The 21,694-nt window shown below is 50.9% G+C and overlaps 1 protein-coding gene across 6 annotated transcripts in view; it reads right to left on the bottom strand.

The window, feature by feature from the left end:
• ST3GAL1 (ST3 beta-galactoside alpha-2,3-sialyltransferase 1) overlaps nucleotides 1-21,694 on the bottom strand; it is an 88,557-nt gene that overhangs the window by 32,480 nt on the left and 34,383 nt on the right. The window contains exons 1-2 of one of the 6 annotated variants that reach the window (XM_027560786.1): nucleotides 20,525-20,923; nucleotides 6,794-6,848 (exon numbers count right to left, since the gene is read on the bottom strand). The exons of 3 other annotated variants lie outside the window; for them this stretch is intronic. The gene's annotated coding sequence lies outside the window, so the exon portion shown is untranslated. Of the gene's footprint in view, nucleotides 1-6,793; nucleotides 6,849-20,524; nucleotides 20,924-21,694 lie in introns of those variants that run through there. 2 more of the 6 variants (XM_027560784.1, XM_027560788.1) reach the window with 2 other exon arrangements.

The raw sequence follows: 21,694 nt of genomic DNA, 5'->3' as shown, positions 1-21,694 counted from the left end.
GATCCTCTGGAGAAGCAAACGGCAACCCACTCCAGGATTCTTGCCTGGAGAATCCCATGGATAGAGAAGTCTGGCAGGCTACAGTCCATGGTGTTGAAAAGAGTCGCACACGACTGAGCGACAACACTTTCACCTTCTTTCACTTCCTTAGAAGATTCCTCCTTCATCTCCTCAAGGGCCACCACATTCTTCAGGAGAGAACCTTTCTTCTTAATCTTGTGAGGGTTCACGAAGACCCATAACCCATCGCTTGCTTTGGATGTGTAGATCTGGATTGTGTAAACGGTCCATAACATGTCATCTGACGTAGAACTTTTTGTCTCCAAAATGTATATAACTGTGCTCTGACTTCTCTGAGCTTTCTGAAAGACTGTCTCCTGGATTATGATCCTCTTGCCATGCTAAGTCGCTTCAGTTGTGTTGAAGAAGAGTCAGTTCTTCGCATCAGGTAGCCAAAGTATTGGAGCTACAGCTTCAGCATCAGTCCTTCCAATGAATATTCAGGACTGATTTCCTTCAGGATGGACTCGTTGGATCTCCTTGCAGTCCAAGGGACTCTCAAGAGTCTTCTCCAACACCACAGTTCAAAAGCATCAATTCTTCAGTGCTCAGCTTTCTTTATAGTCCAACTCTCACATCCATACATGATCTCTGGAAAAACCATAGTTTTGACTAGATGGACCTTTGTTGGCAAAGTAATATCTCTGCTTTTTAATATGCTGTCTAGGTTGGTCCTAGCTCTTCTTCCAAGGAGCAAGCGTCTTTTAATTTCATGGCTGCAGTCACCATCTGCAGTGATTTTGGAGCCCAAGAAAATAAAGTTTCTCAGTATTTCCATTGTTTCCCCTCTATTTGCCATGAAGTGATGGGACCAGATGCCATGATCTTAGTTTTTTGAATGTTGAGTTTTAAGCCAACATGAGATCCTCAGGTTGGCTCAAATAAAATTTTCCATTTCTTTCTTAGATAGACTATTGATGATTTTTTTTTTCGTCCACTGGGGCAAGATCTGAAGAGGCGCTGCCTCAGCTGTTTTCTCTCTTGCTCTATTCTTTTGCTCTCTGGCAATCTGACCCTTTTCACCTTCACCTCCTCCCCTCTCCCAGTGAATGACCAGCATCTTTATCAGGGAAGATCCTGGCAGGTGAATTCTACACAGGTGTCTGCATGTGTGCTGTGAACTAGAGCTGCAACTCAAACAGTTTCAATCTCAGTTAAGAAAGGAATAATCCAAAACCTAGAAGGCTGAATTATCAGGGTGAGTTTGCTTCCTCACATTAATGCAAATAATAAGTACATGGTCTTCTGATTCAACATACATACCTAGGTGCTGATTTCCTTCCTATTTTACAGGTAGATAAGCAGGTGTAGCAGAAAAGGCAATGGCACCCCACTCCAGCACTCTTGCCTGGAAAATCCCATGGATGGAGGAGCCTGGTGAGCTGCAGTCCATGAGGTCACGAAGAGTCGGATAGGACTGAGCAACTTCACTTTCACTTTTCACTTTCATGCACTGGAGAAGGAAATGGCAACCCACTCCAGTGTTCTTGCCTGGAGAATCCCAGGGATGGGGGAGCCTGGTGAGCCACCGTCTATGGGGTCGCACAGAGTCGGACATGACTGAAGCGACTTAGCAGCAGCAGCAGCAGCAAGCAGGTATAGAGAATAAGTGCCTACTGATAAGCCATGATCTAAGAAATGGTACCAAGAACCTTCACTCCCTTTTGTTTCCTGAACTCAACCTCTGAAAGTATTGACTAAGTTATGTTGTTGTTATTGTTCAGTCCCTAAGCTGTGTCCCACTCTCTGTGACCCCATGGACTGCAACATGCCAGGCTCCTCTGTCCTTCACCATCTCCCAGAGTTTGCTCAAATTTATGTCCGTTGAGTTGGTGATGCCATCCAACCATCTCATCCTCTGTCATCCCCTTCTCCTCCTGCCTTCGATCTTACCCAGCAACAGTGTCTTTTCCAAGGAGACAGTTCTTCACATCAGGTGGCCAAAGTATTGGAGTTTTCACCTTCAGCATCAGTCCTTCCAATGAATATTCAGGACTGATTTCCTATAGAATTGACTGGTTGGATCTCCTTGCAGTCCAAGGGACTCTCCAGTCTTCTCCAACACCACAACTTGAAAGCATCAATTCTTCTGTGCTCAACCTTCTTTATGATCCAACTCTCACATCCATACATGACTACTGGAAAAACCATAGCTTTGACTGTACAGAAGAACCCACCCTGAGCTGAGGCTCCAGGCATGAAAGGAGTAGGGTCTCCCCTACTTCACAAGTCTCTCATCTCTGACCTAGGACTCCTCTGTTTCTGCCAGCATCCCCAAAACACTAACAATTTAGTTATTAGCTCATAAGTGGAATAAATCAAACCCCAGACCCCATACCCATTAGCTTGTAAGTAGAATAAATCAAACCCCAGAGCTTACTTTCCATATCTTAAAGTATTTTGTTATCAGCCAAAATTCCCTGTTGATGGAGTGGCTGTTTCCTGTCCCCTCCCGGCTGGTGAATTCCATGTCTCTGGCACCACTTTCCCAGGAACTTCCCTGGTGCCCTCGCCTCTCCTTTTCCCCAGAATTCACATGAGGCTAGGATGCACTGCATGGAATGGAATGGATCAGAAGAAAATTAGCACTGATTAAAGGAGAGACAGACATTAGCTTTCATTAGTAAACAAAGGATGTGTTGAGCCAATGAATTTAGAGTAAACATTGTGGAAAACAGAAAACATCGAAAAGTGAAAGTTTCTGAATGTTCACGTTTTTGTGACCTTGAGAGTGAACTCAGTCACAGACTCTCTAGAGGTCAACCAGATGTAGAAAACTGTCAGATTGAGCCTTAACTGCTCTGAATGCACAGGCTGTGTCTCTGTGCCCTTGGCCCTGGCCCCTCATGGGGGCCTGCTATGGGCAGATGGACAGGTGAATAGCCCAGTGACGTAGATGGGCTTGCTGGTAGACCACCAGGCTGCCTGCTCCCTGGGGAGGAAGCAAGGAGGGCTGAGCCTCAAGGTACAGGAGCTTTTTGACCCTTTCTTATGAGAAACGTTCAAATAACCAGGCGGAACTGCTCTCTGATTATTCTTTTTCCAGCTGAATGAAATTCAGTTCATGGAAGACTTAATAAGTCCTTTTGGGCCCTGAAGAAACAGACATATTCCTCTATTCCAGTAAATGAGTTTCTGGCTCTGCAGCCCCAGGTCTCAGATCAGGGGGAGGTGAGGACTATCTGAAGCTCTAATCTGAATGCCTGAGGCAGGACAGCCAAGGTCGTGCCCTCTTCACTGGGCACCTCTCCGCTGAGAGCTCCAGGTCTACAGAATCAAAGGGGTGCTGCTGTGTCCCTGGGCTGGGCTGCTGCCTGCCTTGGAGGCAAAGGCTTGTGGCATTTCAAGATCGCAGAGGATCACAGGGAGGATCAGGCCTTTCCACTTTTTCTTCCCCCCAGGTGCAGACACGAAGGCTCTAGGAGAGGATGTGACCTGTCCAAGGTGGTAAATGTGGTAGCAGCAGGAAGATTAGAAGCTGGCATCCCTCACTCCCAAAGCATGTCCCTTCTGGCCCACCCGGGCTGTGAGCTGCTCCGGAAGGAGCTAGACAAGCATCAGTACCAATAAGGATGCACAGGAAATAAACGGAGCCCCGAGGGGACAGGGTCTGTTCAAGATCACAGCCCGCTAATGGCCACACCCATGCCCCCACCCCGGGCCCTGCTCAGTGCGCTGGAACCTCCTCTCCTGCGCTCAGCCTGAGGTCAGTGGTGCAGCCCCAGCCTACTTTCTTGCTCTGTTGCTGTGATTTTGGAATCCAGGTTCCTGCCCTGCTTGGAAAGACGAGCTTGAACTAGTGCACCACAGCACGCTGAAAACTCAGTCTTGGTTCAAACATGCATTATGAGGATAAATGCAAAGCAAGAATGTGAAACTGTCAAGTGTCACCCAAGAGCACCGTGCGCTGTGCTTAGTAGCTCAGTGGTGTCAGACTCATGGACTGCAGCCCACTAGGCTCCTCTGTCCATGGGGATTCTCCAGGCAAGAACACTGGAGTGGCTTGCCATGCCCTCCTCCAGGGGATCTTCCCCACCCAGGGATTGAACCCATGTCTCCTGCATGGCAGGTGGATTCTTTATCGACTAAGCCACTAGAGAAGCCACCCAAGAGTGAACTGTGCAAAGAAGATGAAGGAATGAGACCAGCAATTTCTTGTTAGAGTCACACCTTCCCTAGGCCCCATTCAGTTCTGTCTGATTTTTCTTACCATGCAACAGCTACTCCCTGCCACGGCCCTAGACACGTGGAGGTGACGGATGGAGGGAATAACGGTGATGATCAGGAGCTGTGTTGCTGGGAAGGTGGGGAGGCAAACACCCAGACCATCAGATGCCAAGGGTGCAAGGTACAGTAAGCACATGCCCTGCTCCAGGGCCTTGGAACATCCTCTTCCCTCCACCTAGACTGTCTTAGGGTGGAGCCCACAGGGCTCGCTTCCTCACTGCATGCATGCTTCTGCCCAGCTGCTCTCCTTGGAGAGGCCTTCTCCGACCAGCCTAAGACAGGATCGCTCTAGGGATTGCTCTTGTCACTAGCCCTTTCGTTCAGCTGCATTTTCCCTCACAGCCTTGATCACAAAAGGACACCCCATTGCATGCTGATTTCCTTCTTTCTTTGTCTGTGTGTCTCCCCACCAACCAGGGGGGCAGGAACTTCACCAGCATCCCTCACTGCTGCGTCGACCCCATTGAGAACCACACTGGGGCCTCAACGGATCCATGTGGACTGATGGCAGGGTGAGAGGTGGTCCAAGCTCAGGGAGCACAGTTCATTCTGGTGTGTGCACAGTGTGAGCGAGGGGTCTTGGTCACTTCCCAGCTTCAGTGTCCTCACACAGTGACAACTCAGTCGGCCTGACCCATGAAGGGGTGGAAGCAGGTGCCCTCTGATCCCTGGACCTTGTGTCTGGAGGTTTCCAGTCCTTGCTAGCCTCTGCTGGTCCTTGCCCAAGCAGATTGGCCACCCTCAGGGAGAGGAAGTCAGAGCCCAGCCTACAGACTTCCTTTGGTTTTTGCAAAAGCAGCAAACCCCAAAATACAACAAAACCGCACTGTTTATCTGTACGGCACTCAGAGGTGTGGCCTGCAGGTGTGAGAGCTGCCTGCTGAGTCCTTCTGTGGCCGGAACACAACACAGGTACACTGCTTGTGTGGAGGAACCTGGCCTGCTGCGGGGGCCATGGGTCTGGTCTGAGCCTCTGACTGACCTCCCTGGAGTGGGGGGATGGCCTCTGTCGGTCACGGGAGGCTCATCCCTGAACCCACGTGTGCATCTGGCTCTGGGCCTGTCCTGATCAGGGTACAGCGTTGTTTTGATCACACGCCATGCCTCCCTCAGTCCTCTGCCCCAGTGGCTCTTCCCTGTCAACCCAGGAATCTGCAAGAGCATCGTCAAAGGCTCACTGATGCCACAGCTGAGAAACCACAGCCGGGGGTCAGTCTTAGCTATACTTGGTCCATAACCCACTGTACAGATGGAAAAATTGAGGCCCCCATGAAGAGGAGGGACTTAGCAAAGTCCATACCGGGTGATGTGGCAGAACCAGGCTTAGAACAAGACTTCCGGACAAGCACATCAATTGTGGTTTTCATGTTTTTTTTAAACTGAATCTCACCCAGGCAGAAACGAGCTACTGAAACTCAGCTTTTCCAGGTCACAAGGCCTGGAGGGGGGACCCCTGGCTCAGCTGCTGGGCCTCCTCATTACCTCTAAGGGGGTTCAAAAACCAAAATTGTTAATAGACCACACCCAAGGTCCACACTGGTGGCCTATGAACGTCACACCCATTTCCACCCCCAATACAGGGTTTTTCTTTGAGGAGTCTGGAGACTGAATCAGGTAGTTTGCATGTGGTCATGTTACTAAATGGGGCTTGTTCATATTCAAAGGGATTTCAAAGATGAGTTCTAGGAAATCTTCTGAAAAGGAAGAGACTGGTTTCAAGGATGAGAAAGAGGAGATGGAAGAGAAGAGATGTGAAAAGCAGGAGGACCAATGCAAAGTGGATGTAGTCAGAGCCAAGGTGAGGCTGCAGGAGGAAGGCGGGGAGAGAGCATCAGTACCCAGTGGGAGCCCATTTAGATGCGGGGGGAGGAGCAGGGGGCTCCAGGCTGCACTCACCGCCCTGCCCTCCGTCCCACCGTGGGAGACGTTCTTATTTTTTGAATCACAAAGAAAAGACCCACTCATCTTCAAAACAGTCTGGTTACAGTCCGCAGTAGGGTATCTGATCTTTACAATAAGGGGGTATAATGCATTTCTTATTTGTATCTGTTGGAGACGTTGATGAACTTGTGTGTCTTAGACACTCAGTCCTGTCTGACCCTTTGTGATCCCATGGAAACTGTAGCTCCCTAGGCTCCTCTGTCCATGGGATTCTCCAGGCAAGAATACTGGAGCTACTGGAAATACTGATGTATTTGAACGTGGCAAAAAGTGGAAGCAGTTAACTAGGACAGTTCAGTGATTAGACACACACTCCATTACCTGAACACTGTACAACCAAGTGAGATCAGAAAGGCTTGCCTTCTAAATGCCCTGTAGGCATGGAGAGCCTACTGTATTCTGGATGCTGCAGGAAGCACAGGAAGAAATAGTCACCAAGTCACAGGTCTCCCACACTCAGGTGGAAGAGGACAATCGAACAGCTTAAGGCACAGATAACAAGGCAATTAAGAGCACAGATTCTGGTGTCAGAGAGCTGGGTTCAAAGTCCAACTCTGCCACTTACCGGCTGTGTGATCTCGGGAGAGTCCCCTAACCTCTCTGAGCCTCTGTTTCTTCATCTAAAAAATGGCCAAAAGAGAAAAAAAAAAACGACACTCAGTCTTACAGAGAGAGTGTGAAGATCTAAGGAGAGAGCCTGCCTCATGCTCAGCTCAGACACGGAGTGAATGCTAAGCGCTGATGAGAAGTGACAGAGACGTGGAGGGCAGAGGGGACAGCTGTCACCTTCAGAGTCCCGGGGGTGGGGAGAGTCGGGGGACCCGAGGGTGCAGGCTTCCTGTTCCACACCGAATACGAAAGCTCCGAGCTGCCTGATCGCTAAGCCGGCTTCCTGCTCTAGAGCGAAGACAGGAGGGCGTGCTCAGACCTGTCGACCCCTGTGCGCCCTGCCCTGAGTTTAAGATGCTTCACACGTGGGTTAACCTACAGCTTCCTGTGGGACAGACGAGACCGAGGATCGTCAGGCAAAGCCTGGCCGTGTCGGAGCGGGGCTGGAAGCCTGTGGGGTTGTAGCCCTTCTCTACCCAGAGGACAGAAACCGGCAGGTGGCACTTGTGGGTGAACTGGTGGCAAGTCCCAGATCACACGTGGAGGCGGGGGACGGGGTCTAATTCCGGAACATTCTATCCGGCAGCAGACCGCTGGGTGCTTTGGGAAGAGAGAGAGAGAGCTTGAATCTGAGAAATCAGGAGGCGTCATTGCTATTTAGCTGTTTTTCCTAAACGTGGGGGAGCAGGGAGGGCCCTCCCTAAACAACAACAATGACACCCTATGGTGTTATTATTACACATAAGCCTTCATGCTCGCAGCAGCTCCAGCCTCATGCTCCACCAGCTCCCGTCACCTGTGAGGTGTGCAAAGCGCTGTCCCTCCTGGGGGTGGGGGTGAAAACAGCCCTACAAATACTCAAACCCCCGGGGCCGCTTTCGCTCCCCCTGACCTGAGCTCGCTGACCTCTGCCCATCAATAATGGATGGCCTGTGCACAGTAGTGCCCGCACAGCAGTCGCCCTGGCTGGCAGGAGGGAGTCACTGCCTAGGGTGGGGCCGGCCTACCTCCGACTCTCCATGGAAACCATATGAAAGGAGGACTTTTTTTCATTGAATACCTGGTGGTAAAGAATCCTCCTGCCAATGCAGGAAGCATAAGAGATGTGGTTTTGAACCCTGGGTTGGGAAGACTCCCTGGAGAAAGAAATGGCAACCCACTCCAGTATTCTTGCCTGGAGAATCCTATGGACTAGAGGAGCCTGGTGGGTTACAGTCCATGGGGCTGAAAAGACCTAGACATGATTGAAGCGACTTAGCACACGCACATAGTTGATTTACAGGGTTGATACCTTCGCTGTAAGCCCCACCTCTCGGGGTTGGTGGGAGAGGTAGATTTTGAGACTGTACCCTTAAAGCTTCCAGAACCATTCTTGGCACATAGTAGGGACGTTAAGAAAGGAGAAACCAGTACTTCTTTCCTCCCTGGGGCTGTCCTGGAGGACAGGCAGGAAACCTGAGTGGCCGCAGGGGCAAGCGTTGGTAACTAGAAGCTGCTAGCCCTTCTGCAGGTAGCAAACGACTCCCAGTGATCCTCGGAGTCACTTCACCCGGAGGGGCAGGTCTTGGGTTTGAATTTCCTCAGCGAGGGTTAGGGAGGTGGACGGGGCTGGGTCCCCGGAGAGTGGCTCCTCTTGGCACGCAGCCCAGAGAGCCTTTCTTGGGCGGCTGCTGTGTCTACTGGCTGCTGGCAGCTGCCTCCTCCTCCAAAGGACTGTCCTGGCCAGACAGGAGCTGCCCAGCCAGGGAGGAGACCACCCCTGGCCCCCAGTCTATGACAGAGGGGATCAGAGCTGCTCGATGGTGACCCCCCCTTTGCCTCCATGTGGAACTAGCCCTTGGTGGGTGCTTTGTGCCCCTGGGGTCAGGCTGAAGCTTGATTCCATCCCGAGACACCTCCCTGCCCAGCCTCTGTCTCCCCCACCCCTGTCCGTCTCCCCTCACTGCCTCCTCAGTAACCCACATGCACCAAATCCTGGTCTCAGGCTCTGCTGGGAGAGACCTGGGCCCCCCAGGTGAGGCAGGTTTGAGGTCAGGAAGAGAAAGCCTCAACGTGAAGTGCTCTGAAGTTCCGAGAACTTTTTTTTGCAGAGTGGGGAAGCTCCCAGGGCCACTGTCTGGTCCAAACTCCTGGCTTTATAGAGAGGAAAAGAATGGTGCTGATGACCCCACGGTGAAAGAGGAAACAGCCTTCTCCTCTGGCAGCTCAGTCATCACACAGAGCGGAGCACGGGAAACACTTGGGCAGCCAAGTCAGGGGGATGGCGTGACAGTGGGGGACAGGGAAGCGGGCCCTGGGGTGAACTCCAAGCTGAGCTCCTGAACGAGCTGGCCATGCAAAGATAGGGGTGAGGAGAGCAGAGAGCAGGTGGAGGGGAGAGTCCATGCAAGGTTGTAAGGGCAGGAACGAGCTGGGCGTACTCTGCCCGAAGCCCAGCGCTTTGAGCCAAGAGATGATTTTACAGGACGAAGAAGTAGGGCCTGATCATGCGGCTCCCCTCCCCTGGGGCGGGGGGAGCAGAGGCTTGTCACCCAGCAAATTAGCAAAGACGAGCGACTCTTCATGACCCCAACCTAGTCACCTCCTATAGTTGAGCTCTGTCCTTGGGAAACCATTGCATGCCTGTCCCACTGGGGTTTCCCAGGCCAAGTCCATCTTTCACATCGAATATTTCAGAGCCAGTGATTAAGGCTCGTGGGTCAACCAATTAGTGGCCCTCGGAACATCAGCTCCACTTTCCAAAGAGTTTTTTGGGCTTTCACGTGAAGGCGCCTGGCAGACATGAGGCTGATAAGCATTTCCACAAGGCCCATAAATCTGCCCCCCTTCATGTCATCCCACATCAGATGGACGGAGCGCAGGAAGCGTGGGGAGCACCTGCTGGGGAGAGGAGTCAGGGCGGAGTACAGGCTTTTGGGTGGGGTGCTTGTGGCCATCCAAAGGAAGCTGCAGGTCCCGGCGCTCGCTGGCTTGGCAACCTGAAGCCAGAGCTGAAAGCATCTGGAGCCTCAGTCTCCTCCTCTGGAAAATGGGGACGGCAAGAGCCATGAGAGAGTGGGCTAAAGGCCGCAGGCAAGCTGGGGGCAGGTGACTGGTCTTCATTACTGACAGTCACGAGCCTGGACTTGGCGGTCCTCCTCTGCCCGGGGCGCCGACCCCAGCTGGGAGCAGCACGGGGACACCAGGCAAAATCCATCACGGGTTACGGACAGAGCCTGGAGTAGAAATCTGAGGGCGCCCACCTCCTATTCTTCCTTTCTGAGTCCTCACGCTGTACTTCACACAAATAACCTCTGACCTTTTCAAACAGGATTTCAAGTGATAAAAGAAAGTGTTTGTTGCCACAAGCACACAAAGGGCAGAGAAAGGAAACCCTTGTCATCTCCCTCTTTAAATCTGCAGCCTTAATATCCAGCACCCTGAATTAAATCTTTTTGATATACTTGCACATTTGGGCAGTAAATACTCTTCTCTGGTTTTAAAAGATCGACAAACACATTTTGAAAATTCTCATCAAGGCAAAGCTTGCTAAGGGACAGAAAAGCAAGGTTATCTGGGCTTAGAACTTTCATTAATGGTGTATGGGGAAGGAGATATGCAGGAAATCTGCAGTCCTTGTGAAAGTGGCAAAGATTAACAGAATGGAATTGTTCTGGAGCATCTAGTAACACAGAAGAGTGACTGTCTTCAACGAGACCTACTATGTGTGCAGCATTAGAGCGTCTTAGTGGGTGTTTTACTGTGTAAAATACTTGATGTAGATAAAGCTATTCAATCTTCCGAACAGCCTAGTATCAGGTACCTTACCATCACCCCATATTTGGGCAAGCACAGAGAGGTGAAGTCCCCTGTCCAAGGTCACACAGTGAGTCACGGCAGACTCAATACCAGAAGCCAGACTGCCAGGCTCTGGAGCTGACGCCAACAGTGACAAACGATCCTAAGGTCTCCCCTCCTCTTTCTACAGACCTTGATGTGATATATCATTGTTTCCATTCTTAGGAAAGCCCATTGAGTTGCAGAAGGTAAAGGGCTTTTCCTGGGTCACAGGCCAGCTATGAGTCAACTCAGGGACAGTCCAGGCCCCAAGCCTCATTTCTGCCACGTGTCCCGAGGCTGATCAAACCAGAAGTGGTCGGACATGAGCTGGGAGGAAAGAACAAAATCATTCAACCTGCTCAAATTCAGAGAACCAAATGGATCTGCCCTTTGCCAAACCAGTTTGGGTTTTCACATGAACAATTAAAATTCTTTAACAGGAAATTTGTATCTTAGGCACAGCACAGGGTATAAGGAGATCTTTGAAACTAACACGTTCACTTTTCACTAATTAGAATGATTCAAACAGCAAAGAGACGTCATTTCAAACTTATCAGAATCTCGAGGATGACAACATCCGACCTACTCCTGACCTCTAGTTCCTCCCGCCCCACAAGGCACACACCCAGGAAAACTTCCAACTGCGATTTGGGAATCGCAGACTCGCCCAGAGTGGACCAGCTTCTACGCACTGGCTCAGCATCTCCCGGGAGCGTGGTGCTCAGAGTGGACGTGCCCTCCTCTTTGTGGGAGGGGAGTCAGTGGGAGAGACCAGGAGGAGTGAGCTCCGGCTTGTCCCCTTTCTTCCTTCTAACAGATGCCCAGGCTCCTTCAGGTGGCTCCCTCCCCTCCTCCAAGTGCCCTCTGTGGGGTAGTAAATACCCAAGCCGCCTGCCTACAACATGAGCACAAAGGGTCCCTGGAGACTCCTTAGACTTCTGCGTTCCCTGGGCAGAGAGATGCCTTCCTGGGGCCCTGACCTCTGAGTGCATGCGCAAGGCTGGAAGGAATGAGGTTGTGGGGGGGTGCAAGAGCCTGCATTCCAGGTCCAGACATCACTTGGGTCTGCCCTCTGAGACCCTGCCTTCCTAGGCCAGGGCTCAGGGCTGTCTCTGGCATACTGTGGCTCAGCCAGTGTCACAGAAAGTGAGGCCACACTGCTAGCGTCCACACTGGCCTCCGCCCATCCTATCAGCAAAATCCATCTCCCTCTCACTGTCCCGCCCACCCTCCTCACACCTCAGCATCTGGATCACTCACCCTCCCTTCCTTGATGTCTTCTGGGGTGATCCAGCCTCCTCCTCCCACCCCACTGTCTTCATTTCCTGGACCTCTTGTTGCCCCACCCACAGTCTTGGCCTTGTGAGAAGGACCTGTCTCGGGGGTGAGATCCTTGCTATTTTCTCGGGGGATAGCACTTCCCGTGAAAGGCCAGGAAGATGGTCCCCCCTCCAGGGACCACACTCCTAGAGCCCCCAGCCACCTCCGTCTGACTCGCCCTCACACGTGCTCCCCTGCCTTCTCTGCTCTCTTCTGGCTAACTCCACAACTGCACTTGAACTCACCAAGTTCAACCTGCCTCAGGGCCATTGAACTTGCTGACTGGGCTGACTCTTTCTCATCCTTCCTTTCCCAGCTCAGATGTTCCCCTTTGGTGAGAAGGAATAGAAGGGCAAAGAGTTTACATTTCTCCAGCTTTTTCTTCGTCAGTTTACACCCATCCACTTGATTATATTGACAATAACTCCGCGACAGCAGCAGAGCAACAGAGATGAACATGAGCAGCCCAGGGTCATAGCCGCAACATGGGGAACTGGAACTGCTCATGATGAACTCCAAGCTCAGGTTCACTTCTTGAAGCCATGTGGCTGACCACAAAGGAGAGGAAAGATCCCCCTAGACTGCCTGAGATTTCACAGGCAGACTCTAAAGACACCAGTTCAAGGGCAATCAGACTGCCCAGGCATTCGGCTGGAGGGACCCTTCAGAGCGAGGCCAGAGCTGGTCTCTGCACCCTTGGTGCTGAAAGCTTTAGTTCAGCAAGTACACAAAAAGCTCCCCTGGGGGCAGGAGTGCCCTGGCCACCCTGCCCACTGCGCACCAGCTGTTTCCTGCTGATTGGTGATGGGTCAGAATTTGCTGTCTGCTGCATTCTTTTTCAAGCTTTTGTAGAAACCATTCCAGGGTCATTTACAACGGCACAGTCACTGGATAGTCCCAGGGAGGAGGCCTAGAAGCCCTGGTCTCACCCCCAGACTCTGCCATTACCAGCTCTGTGACTTAGAGCTGGTGGTGCCTTTCCTTCTCTGGGCTTCAGCTCCTGCCTCGGAACAAGGTGAAGTTAGGAGCCCATTGGGATAGGCTCAGTCTTGTCTCTCAGTCATGTCTGACTCTTTGTGATCCCTTGTATTGTAGCCCGCCAGGCTCCTCTGTCCATGGGATTCTCCAAGCAGGAAAACTGGAGTGGGTTGCCATTCCATTCTCCAGATGATCTTCCTGACCCAGGGACTGAACCCAGGTCTCCTGTATTCTTTACCACTTAGGCACTGGGAAAGCCCAGTGGCATGTCAGACCATGATTTATCTTACCCAGGAACTTTGATTCTGACCCTCAGTTTCCTGATCTGTCAAATGTGCTAAATCAGAGGATGTGGAAACTTCTGCCTCACAAAGGTATTTTGTCTGTGCCATACGTGTGTCGGAGAAGGCAATGGCACCCCACTCCAGTACTCTTGCCTGGAAACTCCCATGGGCAAAGGAGTCTGGTAGGCTGCAGTCCATGGGGTCGCTTGGAGTCAGACATGACTGAGCGACTTCACTTTCACTTTTTGCTTTCATGCATTGGAGAAGGAAATGGCAACCCACTCCAGTACTCTTGCCTGGAGAATCCCAGGGATGGGGGAGCCTGGTTCGCTTCCATCTATGGGATCGCACAGAGTCGGACACAACTGAAGCGACTTAGCAGCAGCATACGTGTGTGTGTGTGTGCACACGCTCAGTCACTCAGTTGTGTCCAACTCTTTTGTGACCCCATGGGCTGCAGCCTGTCAGGCTCTGTCCATGGGATTTTCTAGGCAAGAATACTGGAGTGGGTTGCCAGTTCTTCCCACAGAGGATCTTCCCAATCCAGGGATCGAGCCCAAGTCTCCAGCGTCTGTTGCACCGTAGGCAGATTCTTTATCGCTGAGCCGCCAGCGATAGGCCCCTGTGTCGTACAGCCATTGACAAAACTCTGAATTAACTATAATTTTAAAAAAATCACAAAGCTTATCATAAAAATCTGGCTCTCTAGCTTCTTTCAATAAAGAAGGAGAAAATTATGGAAGTCTGAGCTCCCATTCCCCAAAGCAACAATTCCCTGCAGTGAGCAGCAGCCATGACCTTTGGTCAGACCTTGCATCATTTCCCAGTTTGCCGCAGGCCTTAATCATCCCTATTGTCTTCGTACCACCCACATGGTCACTATGAACATAGGGGACTAGGGCTCCTGGATGAAAGGTCCTGAAGGTCCCCTCTGCTCCTGCTTTTGGTGACTTTCCTGATATTTTTCATCCTCACTGGTGCTCCCCTGCCATCCCCTGGGGTAGAGAGTGGAGGGCCACCAGCTTGAGGCTGTGACCTCCAGGGCTGTCTCCCCCATGCTACGGAAGAGGGAGGCCCTGCCTCTGCCAGGATTCCAGTCCCCTGGTCAGCGGAAAGATGATCGCCTCCAGAACACACCAACCAGCCATCAGGCCACAGGGAGCTCCCTGCTGCCGCTGCAGCCTCCTATAATTACCTGCAGTGTGTAATAAAGCCCCACTGAGAAACCTTAGAAAGGACTCCACAAGGAGAAGTGTTTCCTGGGTAATTTCCTGATCATAGAATTTCAGGGGTAGAAGGGACTTTATAAAAGCTTCTAGACCAACCCACCATCTGATGCTTCAGTCTCCTCCAGAGCGGCTGACATGATACCTTCCATCAAATCCTGATGATGTGCCCATCAGGAGCTGAAAATATAAAAAAGGCAGCAAAGGCGGCCCTGCCCACAAGTCCTCCCAGGCTGGGGAGGCCAGTCTGGCAAACAGACAGTGAGGAGGCAGGATGTGCTCAGTGGTGTCTGACTCTTTGGGACCCCAACGCGCTGTAGCCCGCCAGGCCCCAATGTCCATGGGGATTCTCCAGGTGAGAATGCTGGAGTGGGTTGCCATTTCCCTCTCCAGGACACAGGATGGCATGGGCTCTGATTCTCAACAGCCACCACGAACTCAGCCCATACTGTACGCCAAACGCTCTGCATAAATCATCTCAGCGAATTCTCAGGAAAGCTCTTCCTCGTTTGCAGGTGAGGACTCTGAAGCTCAGAGAGGTTAAGGCCCTTGGTCAAGGTTGCACAGCTTATAGGTGCTGGAGCAGGCTTTGAACCCAGCGATATGAGACTCCAGAACTGGGTCTGTAAACACATCCCTTCTGGAAGGGTGGCTGGGGAGCAGAGAGGAGAGGCTGGGACCCAGAGCCTGCCGAAGGGACAGATGTCTGTCCTGAGTCCAGAAACAGACACAGAAGAGAGAGTGAGCCCAAGTGGGAGAGGAGCCAGGCAGAGGGCAAGACAGCCCCAGGGGTCTGGGGCCTTGGTAGCCATCAGAGAAATGCCAGTAAAAACAGAATGAGACACCACTTGACACCTATTAGCCTGGCAAAAAATTAGCAGGCACTGTGATGCCAAGTGTTGGTGGGCGGACATGGGAAGTCACGCCCTGCGGATGGGAAGGCGAACTCGGCAGTGGTTCTCAGACACGACCTGGCAATAGTGTGGCAAAAGTTACACACAGGCATCCTCTATGCCCCAGCAGTTCCACTCCCAGCTATCCAAAGTGCTCAGGAGTCTATCTGGAATGCTCTCATGCATGGAAGAAAAATTCTGGTTCACAAAGAATTTTTTAAAACATGGGGAAGTGTTTCTGTTGTAATTACAAGGGGGCAGGAGGCAGAAAATACATGGGATGAAAACAGAGCCACCTCATAGGGTAACCCAAGAAAGGCCGAGGATTACATGCTAGGCACGTTTAATTCAATAAATCAATGTGGTCAAGTCTTGTTACTACAAATAATCATGTTTTAGGGACCTTTGATCTGAAATTTCCAATTTCCCCTGTTCATCCAATACATATTTACTGAACACCTGTTGTATGCAGGTAATGGATCAGGCGGTAGGGCAGTGTGGGTGCTCAGTTGCTCAGTCAAGTTCAATTCTTTGCAAATCGGACAAAGAATTTTCAGTGTCTATCCTATTGACTGTACCCTGCCAAGCTCCTCTGTCCATGAGATTTCCCAGGCAAAAGTACCAGAGTGGGCAGCCATTTCCTTCTCTAGGGGATCTTCTCAATCCAGGGATTGAACCCACTTTGAACCCACATCCTGCATTGGCAGGCAGATTCTTTACAACTGAGTCACCTGGAAAGCCCTACAGCAAGGAGTAAAATGGATGAAGAGATCTTAAGTTCTAGGTGAAAGAGAGACTCATCAGAGAAATAAATGAGCAACAGGTCAGATGTCCAGAGACCATCCTTAGAGAATAAAGAACGGAGGACGGGAGGAGAAGGCAGGGAGTGGGTGTGTGCCCACACAGCTGCACTGCTTTGTGGATGAAAATGTTAGTTGCTCAGGGTATCTGACTCTTTGCAACTTCATCGACAGTAGCCCTCCAGGCTCCTCTTTCCATGGAATTCTCTAGGCAAGAATACGGGATTGGGTTGCCATTCCCTTCTCCAGGGGATCTTCCCAACTCAAGGATGGAACCCGGGTCTCCCACACTGCAGACAGATTCTTTACCATCTGAGTCACCAAGGAAGCGATATTCGACAGTGAATCCCATCTTGCTGGAGGCAGCCCCCTATGCCAGCAGCACAAAAGCTTCAGTGTCCTGCCTTGTCTGCCTTCCGCGGGGAGGGGGGTCCTAGTCATTCTCGCTTCAAGTGAAACTTAACTGAGCTCATCAGGACGCCTAGAGCTGCTTCTCATTCATCAGAAAGAAAGGCCGAGTCTTGTCCAGCTGGTACCTTTCCTTTGAGTTGGGTACAGGTGGTTTCAGATTCTTTCAGCAGCAGCGCGACCCCCGCGCAGCAGAGGCACGGTTCCTGCCAGCTCTGCTCACCAGTCTCCAACAAGAGGACCTTCACGTGCAGCATCCAAAGCCTCAACAAGTGCTCAGCTTCTGCCCCTGGGGTCACCAGCTAGGAATCAGCTCTCAGAAACGACTCGACATGTGGACAGTTTTGTACCCGGAGAGGTTTATCATCATGTTATTTTTTTTCTTTCAGTCTCATCGAGATGTAACTGACCAAAACCACTGTATAAGTTTAAGGTGTACGACATCACAGTTTGACTTACATACATCAGGAAATGATAAGTTTAATGAACATCCATCTTCTCATATAGATACAAAATTAAAAGAAACAGAATAAAACTTTGAGATGAGAACTTTTAGGATTGAGCCTCTTAACATTTTTCATGTCAGTATATAATACATGGGCTTCCCAGGTGGCGCTAGTGGTAAAGAACCCGCCTGCCAAGGCAGGAGATGTAATCAGAGGCGGGTTCAGTATCTGGGTCGGGAAGATTCCCTGGAGGAGGGCATGGCAACCCACTCCAATATTCTTGTCTGAGAAAATCCCATGGACAGAGGAGCCTGGTGGGCTACAGTCCAGAAGGGTCACAAAGAGTTGGACACGACTGAAGCGACTTAGCATGCTTACGTATAATGCATAGCAGTGTTAATTATGACTTCCCCAATGGCTCAGTGGTGAAGAATCTGCCTGCAATGCAGGAGATTCAGATGAGGGTTTGATCCCTGGGTCGGGAAGATGCCCTGGAGGAGGAACTGGCCACCTGCTCCAGTATTCTTCCCTGAACTCCCATGGACAGAGGAGCCTGGCAGGCTGCAGCCTATAGGGTGGCAAAGAGTCAGACACGACTGAGCAGAAACACAATGAGTGTTAGTTATATTTATCATGTTGCGCGTTACATCCCTAGGACTAATTTATCTTATAACTGGAAGTTTTTACCTTTTTCTTTCATTCAAATCTTTCTCCCTTACCTTCCCACCTCTGGTAACCACAAATCTGATCTCTTGTTTGAAGTGCACTTTTTTTTTTAATTATTTTTGAAGTGTAATTGACCTACAGTGCCATGTTAGTTTCTGATGCATAGCATGGAGACATTTTTCTTTATATTTCAAAACGATCATCATGATAAGTCTAGTTTTGATACGTCACAATACAAAGATATTATATAGTTAGTGCCTATATTCCCCACACTGAATATTTCATACCTGTAACATTTACTTTGCAACTGGAAGTGTGAACCTCTTAATCTCCTTCACCTTTTTCTTTTCTCCCTTCCCTCCTTCTCCTTGGCAACCGCTAGTTTGTTCTCTGTTTTAATATCTCTGCTTCTGTTTCATATGTTCATTTGTTTAATGTTTTTAGATTCCACATAAGTGAAGTCATACAGTATTTATCTTTCTGTATGACTTATTTCACTTAGCATAATACCCTCTAAGTCCGCCCACTTTAGGTGGCAATATTTCATTTTTTACGGCTGAGTAATATTCCAGTGTGTGTGTGTGTGTGTGTGTGTGTGTGTACACCACATATAATATGTATATATATATCACATCTTCTTTATCCATCATCATGTTATTTTTAATAGTAAAATGCCACAGAGCTCCAACATGCTCCACCTTAAGGAAATTACTAAGTGCACCATAGTCTGCGCAAATATCTGTTATACCGTGCAAAACTCTGCATTTTTAATAATGCTCATGAAGAATTTAAAACAAGAGGAAACATTTGCTATACTCTTAAATTGTTAAAAGACAATGGAAACAGTATTAGAATCAGATGACAGTTTTAACACTAGAGGAACCAAAACACATACAGTGAAAGAGAATTCTCTGACATGCTAAAATAGGTACTTTCCTGGAGGGGTAGTTCTGTGGAATTTTTCTTTTTTTTCACATTTTCTTCTCTTTTCAGGATTCTCTTCACTGATCATGGCTACTTTTATGATCATGAACTAGAACTACCAATGCTCCCCAACCTTAAAAACTGCTGGTACCTTCAAAACCTTCTCCAGCCACCCAATGCTTGGCCCTGGGACCCTGACCTAGCAATCTTCCGAGGCTGTATTTACTGAGAAAATCTCCCAGGATTTAGGATTTCATTACCAGAAGCTTAGACCCAAAGAAGAGAAGGAAAAGTAGGATGCAATATACGATGTCAGCAAAGGTCTATGAGAATGCAGGCCCAGCCAGGGTGGGCCTGGCTTCCAGGAAGAAGTGCTTGGGCACACCATCCCTGCATTCTGAGGCTCCCTAGGGCCCACCCAGCCCCCAGAACCTCTCTCCAATCCCAACCGAAAGCCCGGGACAGCGTCACTTTCACCCAGGAGCACAGAAAAGTCCTTGCTCATCTTTCCAAGCTCCGTCAGGGCTCCACACGGGTGAAGCTCCTTGCACTGTCCCTGTGGGGACATACTACAGTGTCATGCAGCGTATGCCACAGCAGAAGGTCCGAGGCCCAGAGAGGTCAGTCAACTTGCCCGAGGCCACACAGCTGGTGAGAGACAAAACCTGGGACTCAGGCTTCTGCTCTGACCCCTGGAGGACTTCACCCCATGCCACAGCTGGCCCAGGAGCCCAGTGCTGGCATCCAGAAGCCTGGCTTCCACTCCCAGCAGAGTCACTCAGCAGCTGTGGAGGTTGTGCTGGTTAACCCTGGGGAGGCCAGGTTCCATCTGTGAGCTGGAGGCAAATCTGATGCTGACCCCAGGGCTTAAACGCTAAGCCAGCGGTACGTTGTCAGCACACGATCAATGCTGTTGCTCGTTATCACCTTTGTCCTCCCCGGAGTAAGGTCGCTCTCTAGCCTCATGGTGTTCGCCAGCTCACTGCCTCTCACCCTTCTAAGGCCCCCACCCCAGGCCAAGGAAAGAGCATCCCTGGATCTGTCCCCAGTCCTGATGGCTCATCGGGTAAAGAATCCGCCTGCAGTGCAGGAGACACAGGTTCAATCCCTGGGTGGGTGAAGATCCCTTGGAGAAGGAAATGGCCACTCACTCCAGCATGCTTGTCTGTGAGCGCCGCAGTAGAGAGACCGGGACAGAATCACAAGAGGAGAAGTCAACTCTGAGACATGAGCGGAGTGTTTCCAAACTGTTTCTTGGCTCAGTGTGGCTGCCTTCTGGCCAACTGTGCTCCGTTCCCGTCTAATTCCAAACAGATGGGCCGGGGCCCCACCCCCACCCTGCTCAGTCGCACCCCGTCTAGGGGCCTCCAGCCTTTGGACCAGAACCGAGGAGAGCCGCCCAGCTTCCCGGGGAGGGTGTGGTGCAGCCCTTCCCGGGGGGTTGCGCTGTCCTTCGAACATCCCAGGGGCGGAGGACCAACGGGACCGCCCTGCCCCGGGCTTGCGTTTGCACATGGCACAGGTGACACCCACGCAGGTGCACGCTGTCACTCCCTCCACGCTGAGAGGCAGGAAAGCCTAGCGGTTCAGCACGTGAACTCCTGGGCCAGCTTCCCCAAGTCTGAATCTGGCGCTGCCAAATCTTTGCTGGGCACCCCTGGGCAAGTCTCTCAACCTCTCTGTGCCTTTTTCCCTCTCTGTGTAAAGAGGGGTGGTGATGCTAAAACTAGCACCTACCTCAAAGGGGGCCCTGCAAGGATGGGACACCCGGCTGGAAAGTGGTAGAACCAGAACACAACCCAGCAGTGTGCCCAGGATAGCGCTTTAACCACCAGGCAACACTGCCGCCTCCAGCTGACATTACTGTTTCGCAGGCAAGTTGACCCCCCCAGCTTCCTTTAGTTCTTCCAAAGGTAGCCTTACCTTGCTTGGAAGGCAGGTCTGAGCCATGAGCAACGTGCATTCTGACAAGTCCCTAAGCTGAAGATTCTACCACCTTTGCAGACACGACAACTTGCTAGCCCTGGGCACCAGAGACCTGCACCCTCCTGTTCCCTCTTCATCACTCATTGCCTAGCAAGCACCCACGGTCTGGGCTCCCACAGATTGTCCAAGATCAAGGGGAAGGAAGTTGGAAAGAGTGGATGATGACTTCAAGGCTCACCAGGCATCAGGAGCCAACAAATCCACGCAGAGGCTTTATGAAAGGCTTGGTCTAATCACAGAGTTCGCTTCAACAAGCTAACGTCTTCCTTTCCATCCAGACATCTGTCTCCACACAAAGAGGGCTTCCACCCAGGGGCTGGGGGCCTAATTGCTGCGGGTTCCTGAGATACAATTACTTGTCAGAGAGAAACAGGGCGAATCCTGGGACTTGCAGGCAACAGAGAAACCACTGTAAAACCCTGCAATTATAGGGCAGGAACAAAAAAGGGAGCTGTCACGGCCCCTGGGGTGGAAATAGCTCAGCGTGGTTTCCTGGGTTTGCAGTACTGCCCAAGCCGAGGTCAGAGCGGCCACTCACGGGAGGAATCATGGGAGAGGTTCTGCAGCAGAGCGAAGTGGGAGGGGTGCTCATGGCTCCCTGGTGCAGAGGTGATGAGGGAGGGAGAAGCAGGGAGCAGATGAGGATGGAGGACCAGAGGGCACACTTGCTGAGGACCAAGGACTCCGGGATGGCATGACACATACGTCATTGCACTTAGTTCTCAGAACAACTCAGCCACCTGGGGCCTTGTAGCACCAGTTGCCAGATGAGAAACCAGAGAGTCAGAGATTTGCTCCAGCCTATCAGAGTACAGGAAAAATATCAATAACCTCGGATATGCAGATGACGCCACCCTTACGGCAGAAAGTGAAGAGGAACTAAAGAGCCTCTTGATGAAGGTGAAAGGGGAGAGTGAGAAAGCTGGCTTAAAACTCAACATTCAGAAAACTAAGATCATGGCATCCGGTCCCATTGCTTTATGGCAAATAGATGGGGAAACAGTGGAAACAGTGACAGACTTTATTTTTTTGGGCTCCAAAATCACTGCAGATGGTGACTGCAGCCATGAAATTAAAAGACGCTTGCTCCTAGGAAGGAAAGTTAAG

The sequence above is a fragment of the Bos indicus x Bos taurus genome, chromosome 14 (genome assembly GCF_003369695.1).
Source record: "Bos indicus x Bos taurus breed Angus x Brahman F1 hybrid chromosome 14, Bos_hybrid_MaternalHap_v2.0, whole genome shotgun sequence".
Taxonomy (NCBI): Eukaryota; Metazoa; Chordata; class Mammalia; order Artiodactyla; family Bovidae; genus Bos; species Bos indicus x Bos taurus.
The sequence above is the reverse complement of the archived record's forward strand: the minus strand, read 5'-3'. Positions and strand labels throughout refer to the sequence as shown.